The following is a 14,006-nucleotide window of genomic DNA, read 5'->3' as shown; positions in this document are numbered from 1 at the left end:
GCCTATAATCCCAGCACTTTGGGAGGTCGAGGTGGGCGGATCACTTGAGGTCAGGAGTTTGAGACCAGCCTGGCCAACATGGTGATACCCCGTCTCTACTAAAAAAAAATATAAAAATTAGCTGGGCGTGGTGTAATTCCAGCTACTCTGGTGGCTGAGGCAGGAGAATCATTTGAACCTGGGAGGCAGAGGCTGCAGTGAGCTGAGATCATGCTACCGCACTGCAGCCTGGGGTACAGAGCGAGACTCGTCTCAAAACAAACAAACAAGCAAAAAAAAAAAAAAAAAAAAACCAAAACCAAGGCTGGTTAATTAGGTGGATGGGTTGTTTGGGGTCAAAAGCGAGGCGTGATTATGTGTGTGACTAACTTTCCTGTGTGGTTGGGAAGTTGTCTCAAATGTTTTGAGCAAAGGCTGCACTGTTGAAATATTGCTATGTCTCCAGCACCCCAAAGCAAAAGTGCAGCACCCATGAGGACTTTGCATGTTGTTTATATACATGTCCTGCTTCAGAGTGCCACCTTAGCTCTTTGGTATTTTGCATTAGCTGTGACATTAAAAAACATTATGTGGGAGATGCAGCTAACTGTGTACCTGAAATTTCTTTTTTTTTTAAAGTGTATTTCTTTTGAATGCAAATCTACAGAGAAGTTGCAAGAATAATACAATGAATATTCATATAGTTTTCACTTGGATTCACCAATTGCTGACATTTGTTTGCTTTAATCTCTCTCTCTCTCTCTCTCTCTCTCTCTCTATATATATATATATATATATATATATATATATGGTTTTTTTGTTTGTTTGAGACAGAGCCTCATTCTGTCTCCCAGGCTGGAGTGAAGTGGCATACTCTTGGCTCACTGCAACCTCCACCTCCCGGGCTCAAGCAATTCTCCTGTCTCAGCCTCCCAAGTAGCTGGGATTACAGGTTTGTGCCACCATGCCTGCCTAATTTTTGTATTTTTAGTAGAGACAGGGTTTCACCATGTTAGCCAGGCTGGACTCGAAAGGTAATCCACCTGCCTTGGCCTCCCAAAGTGCTGGGATTACAAGCGTGAGCCACTGCACCTGGCCCATATAGGTGTTATCATTACTTTTGCTGAATCATTTGAGAGTAAATTACAGACATCATGACCTTTACCCATAAACACTTCAGCATGTATGGGCATTCTCTTCTATAACTCCAATACAGGGTGGGCGCGGTGGCTCACGCCTGTAATTCCAGCACTTTGGGAGGCTGAGGCGGGTGGATCTTGAGGTCAGGAAGTTCCAGACCAGCCTGGCCAACATAGTGAAACCCCGTCTCTACTAAAAATACACAAAATTAGCAGGGTGTGGTGGCGGGCACCTGTAATCCCAGCCACTCCAGAGTCTGAGGCAGGAGAATTGCTTTAACCCGGGGGAGGTGTGGGTTGCAGTGAGCTGAGATTGTGCCATTGCACTCCGGCCCGGGCGACAGAGCGAGACTCTGTCTCAAACAAACAAACAAAACTCCAATACAATAATTAAATTCAGGAAACAAAACATTGACATGTTATCTAATATGTAGTATATCTTTCTATTTCACCAATTGCCCCAGTAATTTTTTTTTTTTTTTTTTTTTTTGAGACGGAGTCTTGCTCTGTCCCCCAGGCTGGAGTGCAGTGGCGTGATCTCGGCTCACTGCAAGCTCCACCTCCTGGGTTCACGCCATTCTCCTGCCTCAGCCTCCCGAGTAGCTGGGACTACAGGCGCCCGCCAACACGCCCGGCTAATTTTTTTTTCTATTTTTAGTAGAGACGGGGTTTCACCGTGTTAGCCAGGATGGTCTCGATCTCCTGACCTCGTGATCCGCCCGCCTCGGCCTCCCAAAGTGCTGGGATTACAGGCTTGAGCCACCGTGCCCAGCCAGTAATTGTCTTTATAGCAATGTCTTTTTTTTTTTTTTTTTTTTGAGTCAGAGTCTCGCTCTGTCCCCCAGGTTGGAGTGTAGTGGTGTGATCTCGGCTCACTGCAACCTCCACCTCCTAGGTTTAAGGGATTCTCGTGCCTCAGCCTCCTGAGTAGCTGGGATTACAGGCATGTGCCACCACACCTGGCTAATTTTTGTATTTTTTAGTAGAGATGGGGTTTCACCATGTTGGCCAGGCTGGTCTTGAGCTCCTGTCCTCAAGGGACCTGCCTGCCTCAGCCTCCCAAAGTGCTGGGATTTGCGACCATGCCTGGCCACAGTGTCTTTTTTTCCTCTTTGGGCTTCAATTGTTGATGACCTCACATGATGTTTAGTTGTCTTGTTCTTTTCTTTCTTTCTTTCTTCTTCTTTCTTTCTTTCTTTCTTTCTTTCTTTCTTTCTTTCTTTCTTTCTTTCTTTCTTTCTTTTTCTTTCTTTCTTCTTTCTTCTTTCTTTTCTTTCTTTCTTTTCTTTTTTTTCTTTCTTTCTTCTTTTCTTTCTTTCTTTCTTTTCTTTCTTTTTCTCTTTCTTTCTCTCTCTTTCTTTCTTTCTTTTCCTTCCTTCCTTCCTTCCTTCCTTCCTTCCTTCCTTCCTCTCTTCTTTTTTTTTTGAGATGGAGTTTCACTCTTGTCACCCAGGCTGGAGTGCAATGGCGCAATCTCAGCTCACTGCAACCTCTGCCTCCCGAGTTCAAGTGATTCTCCTGCCTCAGCCTCCTGAATAGCTGGGATTACAGGTGCCTGCCACCACAGCCAGCTAATTTTTTGTATTTTTAGTAGAGACAGGGTTCTACAATGTTAGCCAGGCTGGTCTCGAACTCTTGACCTCAAATGATCCACCCACCTTGGTGTCCCAAAGTGCTGGAATTACAGGCATGAGCCACCATGCCTGGCTCTTTATTTCTTTAATCTGGAATAGTTTCTCAGCTTTTTGTTGTCCTGCATGGCACTGATATTTTTGAAGTGTGTGGGACCGGTTTTCTAGAAATGTCCCTCAATCTGGGTTTGTCTGATGATATTTCCTCAAGATTGGGTTCAGGTTACGCATTTTGGGGCAGGAATTCCACAGAAGTGATGTTGGGTCCTTTTTGGTGCCTCGTGTCAGGAGGCACATGATGGGCATGTTAATTTCAATTCCTTGGTTAAGTAGGAGATTGCTAAGTTTCTCCATTGTAACGTTGCCATGACTCCTCATTGGAATTAACAAGGAAACCCAAGTTTTCAAGAAAAAAGTCCATGTTTGGACAAGTTTATTTCACAAGCACACTTTAAGGGGTTGGTGGCACGCTTAGCCTTGGCGTGATCTCGGGCTGGGAGTTTTGAAAGTGGAGTTCTGGCTTTGAGCTTTGCAGCACAGAGCAACTCTCTGTCTTTCCTCACGAGGACAAAGAATTCCGTGCATGAATGCCTGCCATGGGCCGGGAATGCCATGTGCTGTTTACCAGCCTCTGAATTGCCCCGTGGCGTCAGGCGGCCGCTAGTGCTTCCTAAGGCTGAAGGCGCCCAGCAGAGGCGCTGCCATGGGCCACAGCAAATGTGTGGGGAACATTCTGCTGAGGAAGGCAGTTTCATTTCCCTTTAAATGCCTCTGTTATTTTCCACCACACGCTTGAGGCTTGGTCCTAACGGAAAAACTTCCCAGTAGTGGGGCCAAGGATGGGAAAGGGTTACAAATGAAAAGACCTTCACTTTGGACAGGGTGTTCTAGTCCACAGAGTGCTTTATCTCTTGAGATCTCACACTGGGTTCTCAGCTCCGCCTGGGCAAGCAGGCAGCTCTGGCATTTGCTGACCCTATCTTACAAACCAGAAAGGTGAGGCCCAGAGAAGCGAAGCGATTGGTCTCAACTCATAGAGTTGGGAAGAGGTGACCTGGCCAAAATCGATCCAAGCTTTCTGATTAAAAAAAAAAAATTTTTTTTCTTCCCTGTGGTGTCACTGCTGTTTCCCTGAAGAAGCTGGGAATTTCTTTTCTGGGGGAATTTTAGGAAATAGAGGATGCCTCTTGAAATTTGCAGGGACTTGAACTTGGACTTTTTTTTAACATTATTGAAAGTAGTTATTAAAATTATTATGGCCCAGCACAATGGCTCACTCCTGTAATCCCAATGCTTTGGGAGGCTGAGGCAGGAGGATCACTTGAGGCCAGGAATTCAAGGCTGCAGTGAGCTGTGATTGTGCCATTGCACTCCAGTCAGAATGACAGAGCGAGACCCAGTCTCAAAAAACAAATTAAAAAACCCCAATTATTATGTGCAAAGCACCTTTCTTCAATGAGCCTACCATCTAGTAGGGGAATAATAATAATAATAACAGCTATCAGTTCTGCTGTTTCCTAGCTGTGTGACCTTGGGCAAGTTATCAAACCTGACTGTGCCTCAGTTTTTGTTTTTGTTTTTTTTTGTTCTCACTCTGTCGCCCAGAATGGAGTGCAGTGGCGCCATCTCGGCTTACTGCAACCTCTGCCTCCCGGATTCTCCTGCCTCGGCTTCCTGAGTAGCTGGGACTACAGGTGTGCCCACCATGCCCAGCTAATTTTTGTATTTTTAGTAGAGACGGGGTTTTGCTATGTTGGTCAGGCTGGTCTCAAACTCCTGACCTCAAGTGATCTGCCCACCTTGGCCTCCTGAAGTGCTAGGATTACAGGTGTGAGCCCGCATCCCCAGCCCTGTTTTTTTAATCTATAAAACAGGGATGATATGGTTCTTCTCTCACAGCTTTGTGGGGAGGAAGATTTAAATTAACATAATGTGGTCAGCATATAGTAAATACTGTGTTAGCTATTCCTGTATATTCTTAGTTTGAGTGAGGCATTGTGTATGTATTTTACATGCTTTCTCTCTTTTCATTTCCACAACAACCACATGAGGTGGGTATTATTTTTCTCATTTAATAGACAAAGATACTGAGGCTCAGAGAGGTTAAGCATGATGTCCAAGGTCACACAGCTAGCAAACAGCAGAGGCAGGATTCACACTGGGGTCTGTGCTGACGGAAAAGCCCATGGTTTTAATAGCATTCTGCTTGCTCTGGTACCAGGACGACTGTTAATAACAGTGTATAACTATTTCAAAGTTTGGAGACGAGTGTGGGGAGGGCATTCCAGGCAGAAGGACCGGGGAATAAAAGTGTGGAAGTGGAGATTTGTGCGTGGGAGGTTTAGCAGGGTCAGGCCAGGGAGCAAGAGAAGAGGGACGAACTTGGAATGAAACCTGAAAGCCAGGTGTCTTGGCTGGTTTCAGGTCCAGCCCTGAAAGGAAAAGACTGGGACATACACCCATTTGCCCATTTTGGGGAGGAGGGGGTAGGTTTTAGGGTTCAGGCTCAGCCTCCTGGCTGCTGTCAGTCCCTCCCGAGGCTCTCCTGCCCCGGGCCACCCTGGGTCCTTCCTCTTCTGAGTCTTCACTCTTCCACTATAATAATAAACAAGGGAGAAACTATGATCAAATCATTTGTATTGTAACGAGCCCCACCCACTTGTCCCAGACCACCCGGCCCACGCAGCCTGGAAGCCCCCCAGCCCTGGCTAAGCCCATGGCCTCCTGCTGCCCTGCAGCTATGAAAATGCAGACCAGGCACAACCCTCTGGCCAGCTGGGGCCCTGAGGGGCTGAGCCTCCTGTCTTGGGGAGAACCTGAAAATGCAAGGGGGCTGCAAGGAGGAATTTTGGGTGAAACAAAGTTGCTCCCGCCCCTGACAGTTTCCCCTATATCTCTTCACCTGCTGGCCCTGCTTGGCTGCAGGGCGAGGCTGATTTTAGCCCGAAGTGAGAACCTGCCAACAGTCTGTGGTGTGCGTAGAGGGTCTCAGTCTTCCTGGCCTCCTGGGTGGGATGCAGCAGCTTCCCCGACCCCACAAACCCCGACACCCTCCCAAGGGGAAGGAACTCGGGCGTCCTCAAGCTCACACCACTGGCTCTTTTTTTAAAAAATATTTATTTATTTACTTATTATTATTTATTTATTTTTAGACAGAGTCTCGCTCTGTTGCCCAGGCTGGAGTGCTGTGGTGTGATCATGGCTCACTGCAACCTGGACATCCTGGGCTCAAGCCATCCTCCCACCTCAGCCTACCGAGTAGCTGGGACTACCGGCGTGCGCCACCATGCCCAGCTTGTTAACCATCCCCCCACCCCCCGCCTTTTTTTTTTTTTTTTTTTTTTGTAGAGACAGGGGGTCTTGCTATTTTGCCCAGGCTGGTCTGGAACTCATGGGCTCAAGCGATCCTCCTACCTTGGCCTGCGGAAGTGCCGGGATTACAGACATGAGCCACCGCACCCGGCCTGGACCGCTTGCTCTTCATTCCGGAGATTATGGGGAGCTGGAGAAGAAAGCAAGCAGAAAACTAAGGGGGAAAACACGAGAAAGAGCCCGGGATGCGCAGAGGCGGACGATGTGGCCAGGGGTCCTGCTGCGGGGTGGAGAGTGGGGGGAGGTGTGTCGGGGGAGGCAGCAGGGGAGGAGCAAAGCCCTAGGTCGAGGGGGAGGGAAGGGCGGCGGCTTGCAATGAGCCGCAGGGAGCGTTAAAGGGCGTGGAGCGGGAAGGAAAGAAAAAGAGGGAGAGGACTCATAGGGAGCAAGGACAGTGCCAAAGGGTGACTTCGAGGGGACTTTAGCCCCGCTCCCTGTCTCCATAAATCCCTCCTGGCACTCCAAACAAACCTACAATCGAAGTAAAGCAGCGCGCTTTCAATAGCGAGGCAAGGTCCCTTGCTCCAACCAGAAACGGGATGATACCCGGTGAGCCCCCATCCAGCAAGCCCGGGGCCCTCAGAATCAAGGGCATAAGACCCTGGTCTCTAGAGAGCATCTGCGGCCACACCCCATTGGCCGAACTGTCAATCGCCAGGCCATATTTGGGCCTCATGACCCGTTGCTAGGCAGATTTTTATCCCCTGGGGTTGCTGTGAGCCACGTGTCCGCGGACTGGGTTGGAGGCGTGGGACACAGAGGGCAGCAAAGAGGGGGCGAGCAGGTGGGAAAGAAGACCCTGGGGGGCTGTCGGGAAGCTGCTGAGGCCAGGTTTACACCTCCCAAGGGGTGGCCACGGGACCTCACCCTTACCCTAGTGGGTCCCCAATGCCCAAACACTGGCCTTTCATTGCGCGCTTTCCCCTTTATCCAGACTTCCTTCAAATGGCAGCTTTGTACCCTGAGAAACTAAGGTCCTGGAGAGTGTCAGGGTGATATATGTTATTGCTTTTGAACCTTTACATTTAAAAAGAGAGCTTTTAGACCCTGAGGGATGGGTCTGTCACGTGGTTATTTCAGGCCCATCAGCAGGCCAGCTTAGGGCATTTTGGAAGGGCAGAGCCTTTTAGCACATCCTCACAAACAGCGCGGTACCCGCCTTGCTTTCTCCTCTAGGAGCTCCTGACATCCTCTGGATGCTGGGCTGCAGGGGGCAGGGTAGGGGGTGAGGCAGGGGCGCTTGACCCCTATGTGGAGGAGTTTTGGCCTTAATTCCCCAACCCTAGCTAGGTGAAAGGGGAGGCTTTTGACAACTTTGGGCCTTTCCAGCCAGTGTTTACCTAGGTGTGTGGTCTCCTCAAGGGCGCGTGGCTGCCAACCATGCCTCTGTCCTCTGTCTCTGGTGGCCAGGCGGTGGGGAGGGCTGGAATGTGAGCAGCCAGGCAAGAATAATGCCAGGGCATTTTCTATTTGTAAGATCGCAAGTTCGGCTCAACTTGAATTTCAAGTGGGCCCTTCAGCCAGATAGGGAAGTCAGATGAGAGAGTGGAGGCAGCCAGTGCGGATTGTCTAAATTCCTAGAAAATAAATTCTAGGAATTTAGCTGCAGGAGGGAGGAGCCCCAGGTGGGATAAGCTCTGGGTAAATTTGCTGGGGGGTCTGGCAGGGAGGTGTGACTTTTTGTCCTTCACTCTATTTGAACACCATGTTTTTCCAAAAATTGCGTGTCTCTTGAATCATATCTAAGACTCACTTTCTTTCTCTCTCTTCTTTCTTTCTTTCTCTCTCTCTCTCTCTCTCTCTCTTTTTGAGATGGAGTCTTGTTCTGTTGCCTAGGTTGGAGTGCAGTGGTGTGATCTTGGCTCACTGCAACCTCCACCTCCTGGGTTCAAGCAATTCTCCTGCCTCAACCTCCCTAGTAGCTGGGATTACAGGTGCGCACAACCATGCCTGGCTAATTTTTGTATTTTTAGTAGAGATGGGGTTTCACCATGTTGGCCAGGCTGGTCTGGAACTCCTGACTTCAGGTGATCCACCTGCCTCGGCCTCCCAAAGTGCAGGCATTACAGGCGTGAGCCACCGCGCCCAGCCTCGAGGCAGGGACTTTAAAAAAAGTCACTTTTTAAACTGAGCTGCTGCCCTCTTATGAATGAAAACCACTCCCTCTAAGTACTGATTTTGGTGACTGCTCTTAGTTTGAAGTAATTATTGTGTCTAAAAATGGAAAATCACACATTACTGTTTATCAAAAGGAAATAAACACCTTGGATTAATCGGGTTCTTGCCACTGGATGGTGAGTCCAGACCTTGCCGGCAACCCACGTAAAAAGGCCACTCTGCGTGTTCTGCAAACACTCACTTTTTTTTTCTTTTTCTTTTTTTTTGAGATGGAGTCTTGCTTTGTTGTCCAGGCTGGAGTGCAATGGCACGGTCTTGGCTCACTGTAACCTCTGCTTCCCGGGTTCAGGTGATTCTCCTGCCTCAGCCTCTTGAGTAGCTGAGATTACAGGCACCCGCCACCACGCCTGGCTAATTTTTCTTTTAGTAGAGACAGGGTTTCACCATGTTGGCCAGGCTGATCTCGAACCCCTGACCTCATGATCCTCACGCCTTGGCCTCCCAAAGTGCTAGGATTACAGGCGAGAGCCACTGTGCCCATCCTACTTTCGTTGTTTTACAGTTTCCGAAGAGGAAGTGGTCAGATCCTGTGTGTCTGCTGAGGCTTACTTGCCATGCCTGGTTATGTAATCGTGGAGAACCTTTGATTGGGCTTTGCTGGTGGCAGAAATAAGGACAGGAAAAAACATGGGAGTCAGGGTGTGTCCCCCACTCACTCTACTCTGACATGGGTTGGACTGTTGATTGTTTTGTATTTATGAGCATTTGCTGAACTCTCACGGAATATGGAGAATTAAAAGTTGGACAGAAATGCTTCAGTAAGTCTGCCTGAACTGTACATAGGTTCACACAGGGAAAAAAGTCTTGGAGGTGGCTCCGAACACTACATGTCTCAGCCTTTTCATACTCCAGCCAACGCCCAGGGAGCACTCGGTGGTCTCTCTGCTTTTGACTTAGCTGCTGTCAGCCTCTGCAGTATCAAGCTGGCCTCTGCAGCCACACTCAGCTCTTCCCAGTACTCTTAACGTACTCTTCTCTTTCCAGCACCCTGGCTTTCATTCAGGCTTTTCTTCCTCATCCTTTGGGTTTCAGCTCAGAGGTCATTTCCTCCTGGAAGCCTTCCTGGATACTCCTCATCTTCCCCAGCTATCTCATGCATTCATGTTGCTCTGTACTTTTTCTTAGCACTATTCATATTAAAATATCAGTGGCCAATGGCTTATCTGTCTGCCTCTCACTCCGGACTGTCAGCTCTGTGAGTGAGATGTAGTGTGCTTGTCCATCATTATGTCTCCAACACATGGCCAGGCACATGGCATGTGGCAGAAACTCGATAAGCCATCTTGTCACTAACCAGTCACTTCATACACTTCCCCTCAGCGACTGGTGCTCCAATTTTCCTTCTGTCAATTACTGTTTAGTTTCTTGGTCTCCCAGGTTTTAGCCTCTACTTAGGGTAAAAACAAACAAAAGTTAAAGAACAAAACAAAATAAACATTCTCTAATAAACTGTTGCTGAAGTTTTGCACTTTGGCTGCTTTCCTTGAGCTGCTGAGTGTGAATTCAGCTAAATTCTGTGCCCTGTTGGCTGGCAAACTCCTCAAATTGACACGATTCCAGCCCCCAGGACTGCCCTGCTGGGGTGGGAAAGGAGGCAGAAGAAAAACTTGGAGACTGTGAAGTCGAGGGCCTGAAGCCCAAGAAAGGTGGGGTGGCAAGAGCGGCAAAAAGGGTGTTGCTTGGGGCAGGAAGTTGAGGAAGAGGGAGTGGAGGAGTGCTCGGGTGTGGAAGAGGAGAAGACACCCCAAATCTGCCCAGTTTGGTCCGAAATGGGTGGCTGGCATCTGAAACTCTCTCACTGCTGAAGTCTAGGAAGTGTGGCTTTTGATTATTCTTTTGTTCTCCTTCCCTTCCTTCCTAGAGAATTTTTTGACCCGGAAAGCCTGGCTGGGATGTGGAGGGTTGTGTTTTCCACCTGCAGCAAGGCGGGGCTGGCTTTGTCTTTGCAGCGAAATGCCCCATGCCCCCTGCCTGCCCCACCGCTCTCTTTGAGCCTGACAGACACAGCAACAGTGGCTCCGTGGCCAGCGTCCAGCGCTGCAGAATGAGACAAAGCCCTGTGTATTTGCTGGGCAGCACTTGGCTGTGATATATTGACGTGTGAGTGCAGTAGAGCATTTGTGGCATCTGGAGAGCAAAGCGCTCACATCATGCTGGGGTTTGGCAAGTGCATTTATTTCTCTCACGTTTCGACAAAGTTCTTTTATTTTATTTTATTTTTTTGAGATGGAGTCTTGCTTTCTTTCAGGTTTTGACGAAGTTATTTTATTTTATTTTGTTTTTTTGAGATGGAGTCTTGCTTTCTCTCAGGTTTTGACAAAGTTATTTTATTTTATTTTATTTTTTTGAGATGGAGTCTTGCTTTGTCATCAGGCTGAAGTGCAGTGGCGCGATCTCGCTCACTGCAACCTCCACCTCCCGGGTTCAAGCAATTCCCCTGCCTCAGCCTCCTGAGTAGCTGGGACTACAGGTGTGCACCACCCCGCCTGGCTAATTTTTTCACCATGTTGGCCAGGATGGTCTCGATCTCCTGACCTCGTGATCCACTCACTTTGGCCTCCCCAAGTGCTGGGATTACAGGAGTGAGCCACCGCGCCCAGCAGGCAAAGTTCTTCTGGAATGTAGAATTTGAGGCATTGAGACTGGAAATCCCTTTGAAAGGCAGGGATAAAATTGTATTTTTTTTTTTTTTGGATGGGGTCTCACTCTGACCCCAAGGCTGGAAAGCAGTGGTGCCATCTGCCACTCCACCTTCTGGGCTCAAGCAATCCTCCCACCTCAACCTCCCAAGTGCCACCACACCTGGCTAATTTGTTTTGTGTTTTTGATTTTTTTTTTTGTAGAGATGGTGTTTCACTATGTTGCCCAGGCTGGTCTCGAACTCCTGGGTTCAAGCAATTCTCCCACCTCAGCCTCCCAAAGTGTTAGGATTACACGTGTGAGCCACTGTGCCTGGCCAGAATTGTATATTTTAATGTGATACAGTATGTCTGAGCAATGTCCACATCCAGTTGTCAAGGGGGAAAAAACTTGATAGTGAGCATTCCTAGCTCAACGATGCCTTGTGCAAACCTCAGCTGACATAGAGGCTTCTGCTGGTTCCTTGTCCACAGACAGTAAGCTCTTCCCAGCCCAAGGGGAGATAGAAGGATTATTTACTATGTAAAGTAGTGAGGCAGAAATCTCCCAGTTTGTTCACTTAGCTCAAAGTGGGGGAAAAAATGATGTTGAGGCGGTTCTTTAGCTCGATTTCTGGTATGATCAACTGGGCGCAGCAATTTAAAACCCACTTGGATTTTTTAAGTCATTGAGGAGGTTCGGAGCCACATACCACGCCCTGTGTGTCACCATCAGGCTCTCGGAGGGACAGCATGTAGGTTTGGGAGGAACAGGTTCAAACCTGACTCTGATTGTTGACAAAGCTAGTGTTCTCTAGCACACATGACTCTCTGGGCCAATCAGATTACCCCAGCCTTCTAGCACTTGTGTGAACTGGCATAGCTGGGAAGCTGGCTAGGCTGGGCTCAGGTGGGGCAGCCAGGTACCTTTATAGTGTGATTTGAAGGCCTCAGGTGAGGCTGCCCTAGCCTGAAATATCTCCCCTACTGGCTTGTCAAGGATGTCTGAGTTTCGCGACTATTGAGTCATTCCTTTGCGTTTACTATGGCCCTCGTCTTGTGAATGCAGGTTGATGTGGAATACGGGATCCTTAACCTTCCCACCTTAATTACGTGGATACAACGAGACTATGTTTAATCTCTTGGGTAAGCCACAAACTAAGTTCCACTTTTTCATGCCAGGCCTGTCTTGAGGCATTTCACCTGCCCTCTTCCCTATTCTGTTCAGCTTAGACAAGAAGCAAGCTGGAGCCAGGTAGTCTGGTGCGGGGGACAGAGGAGCAGAGGACCAGGAAGTGGGGGCACCCAGGAGCAGCAGGCTCTCCTTCCTGGCTTCTGGCTTTCCAGCACAGAAAAGCTTGGCCGAGCCTTGGTCTGGTGTCAGATGACGCCTGAAGGGAGATGTGATCTCCCCATTTTGGCCCAGATGGAGCACAGTTAGCTCTTACATGGACTTCCTTCCACTTACTCACTTTCCCTTTACCAGCTATCCTCTGTCCTCCTACTGCTGCACTCTCAGCCATCATCATTCTCTGTGGCCTCATGCCAGAAGGGAAGTCTCATTGGCATCCCGGAGGAGCCAGGAGCTCCTAAGCCCCACCAGCACTCGGCCACACCCCTTCCCCCTTTGTGGCTTGGTTCACAGTCTCCAGGAGGTGGAGGAGTGGCTAGGAGCTGCGCAGCTGCCAGACAGCTCAACTTGTGCGGCTGTTTTTTTGTTTTTTTGAGAGGGAGTCTTGCTCTGTTGCCCAGGCTGGAGTGCTGTAGTGCGATCCTGGCTCACTACAACCTCCGCCTCCCAGGTTCAAGCGATTCTCTTGCCTCAGTCTCCCAAGTAGCTGAGATTACAGGCACACACCACCATGCCCAGCTAATTTTTTTGTATTTTTAGTAGAGACGGGGTTTCGCCATGTTGGTCCGGCTGGTCTCTAACTCCTGACCTCAGGTCATCCACCTGCCTCGGCCTCCCAGAGTGCTGGGATTACAGGCATAAGCCACTGCGCCCGGCAGGTTTGAACAGATACAGAGGATGTTTAGTGAGAGGCCAGTCAGATGCTATGGGTCTGCACTAAAGCCTTAAACCCTTTCTATCTTTTTCTCTTTCTCAGGCCTAGAAGACATGGTCAGAGATCATCTGTGTCATGCCCCTGCCTCCGGGCATATTTTATCTCCCCGTGCCCATGCCTCTCTTCCAGAGACCGCCCCCACCAAAGTAAGGGGGAGGAGAGAGGTGGAAGAGAGGTCATAAAGTCCACTGGAATACAGTCTCCATGAAGGCAGGGATTTTTAATATATCCCCAGAGTCTAGAACAGTGCCTGGCCCATAGTAGATGCTCAATAAATATTTGTTGAATAATGAACCTCCCCTTGTTGAAGTAATCACAGCTGGTAAAGCACTTTCAATCCTAATGAATATTCTGTTGGGCAGGTGGAAATTTTTAGAACCAACATTTCCATCCAAGATGTATTTTGTTTTTTATTTTTATTTTTATTTTTTTTTAGAAAAGGGCCTTGCTCTGTCACTCAGGCTGGAGTGCACTGGCATGATCACAGCTCACTGCTACCTTGAACTCCTGGACTCAAGAGATCCTCCCACCTCAGCTTTCCGAGTAGCTCTTACTAAAGGCACAGCTTCCACACCCATCTAATAAAAAAAAAAATTTTTTTTTTTTTTTTTTTTTTTTAGAGTGTGGATTCACTATGTTGCCCAGGTGCTGCTCTCAAACTCCTGGCCTCAAGCGATCCTCCCACCTTGGCCTTCTAAAGCACTGGGATTATAGGCATGAGCCACTATGCCTGGCCCCAGAGATTCAATTTTTAATTACACCATATAGTGTAATTATAATTACATTTAGTGTAATCTTAGTACGCCATTCATTTTTGTAAAAAATTAATACAAGAGAAATTCCCCTTGTTCCAAACACACTTGCATGCTCCTCCTTAGTGATAACCATTGGCTGCGTCTTGGCATGTGCCCTGTAGACTTTGCTCAATGCATTTGGACACGTCTGTATGTTAACATAGAAGCCTAGAGTTTCGTGGGTTAGCAACAACACAACAACCACCACAACAACAAAACCCACAAAACC

General features: G+C 48.4%; 1 protein-coding gene and 1 long non-coding RNA gene across 3 annotated transcripts in view; one reads left to right on the top strand and one right to left on the bottom strand.

Moving 5' to 3' along the window:
* AHNAK (AHNAK nucleoprotein) overlaps nucleotides 1–14,006 on the top strand; it is a 121,001-nt gene that overhangs the window by 41,295 nt on the left and 65,700 nt on the right. The window lies entirely within an intron of this gene.
* On the bottom strand, nucleotides 3,151–6,719 carry LOC134737058 (uncharacterized). 2 transcript variants are annotated; one of them, XR_010121628.1, is made up of 3 exons: nucleotides 6,593–6,719; nucleotides 6,164–6,251; nucleotides 3,151–5,344 (listed from the first exon to the last, which is right to left on the bottom strand). It is a non-coding gene; the product is annotated as an uncharacterized lncRNA (long non-coding RNA). The 2 variants fall into 2 exon arrangements; XR_010121627.1 differs by lacking the exon at nucleotides 6,593–6,719 and having other exon boundaries at nucleotides 6,164–6,353.

Source organism: Symphalangus syndactylus, chromosome 1 (assembly GCF_028878055.3).
Source record: "Symphalangus syndactylus isolate Jambi chromosome 1, NHGRI_mSymSyn1-v2.1_pri, whole genome shotgun sequence".
Taxonomy (NCBI): Eukaryota; Metazoa; Chordata; class Mammalia; order Primates; family Hylobatidae; genus Symphalangus; species Symphalangus syndactylus.
The sequence above is the reverse complement of the archived record's forward strand: the minus strand, read 5'-3'. Positions and strand labels throughout refer to the sequence as shown.